Source organism: Triticum dicoccoides, chromosome 2B, assembly GCF_002162155.2.
Source record: "Triticum dicoccoides isolate Atlit2015 ecotype Zavitan chromosome 2B, WEW_v2.0, whole genome shotgun sequence".
NCBI classification, from domain to species: Eukaryota; Viridiplantae; Streptophyta; class Magnoliopsida; order Poales; family Poaceae; genus Triticum; species Triticum dicoccoides.
Genome location: NC_041383.1, coordinates 589,568,980 through 589,569,974, shown reverse-complemented (window position 1 = coordinate 589,569,974; position 995 = coordinate 589,568,980).

Below are 995 nucleotides of genomic sequence, written 5' to 3'. Positions count from 1 at the left end.
CGAATAGGACAAGGAGGGGGGCGGCGCCCCCCTTTCCTTTCCGCCTCTCTCTCCTTCCCTCTCCTCTCCTACTCCCACTTGGAAGGGGGAAGTCCTACTCCCGGTGGGAGTAGGACTCCTCATGGGGCACGCCTAGGGTGGCCGGCCCCCTCCCCCTCCTCCACTCCTTTATATACGGGGAGGGAGGCACCCCTTGGAGACACAACAATTGATCCGATCTCTTAGCCGTGTGCGGTGCCCCCCTTGTGACGCCCCCGATTCAATCGTACACTAATCATACACGCAAATGTGTACGATCAAGATCAGGGACTCACGGGAAGATATCACAACACAACTCTAGACACAAATAAAATAATATGAGCTTTATATTACAAGCCAGGGGCCTCGAGGGCTCGAATACAAGCTCGATACACAAGAGTCAGCGGAAGCAACAATATCTGAGTACAGACATAAGTTAAACAAGACTGCCTTAAGAAGGCTAGCATAAAAGCAACACGATCGAAGAGGCAAGGCCTCCTTCCTGGGACCTCCTAACTACTCCTGGTCGTCGGCGGTCTTCACGTAGTAACATCCATCGGCGGTGGCATCTGGCTCCAAGGATCCACCATCTGGTTGCATCAACCGGAAAGGAAAGAAAGAAGGGGGAAAAGGGGTGGCAAAGCAACCATGAGTACTCATCCAAAGTACTCGCAAGCATCAGATCTATACTAAGTATGCATTGGTATCAAATGGAAGGGTTGTATCTGTGGACTGAACTGCAGAATGCCAGAATAGAGGGGGAAGGCCTAGCCTATCGAAGACTAGCATCTTCACGCAGCTCCGAGCATCTTGCAGCATGTAGAAGAGTAAAGAATAGCAGTTTAATATTTAACAAACATGTTGTAACATTAATGCCCAGAGATCCTTCCTCGACTCCCTGCGAGAAAGCAATCCCGGAGCCACATATCTCAAGTATCCATTTGTAGTTGTATAAGATCAGGATATAAGTCTGAACT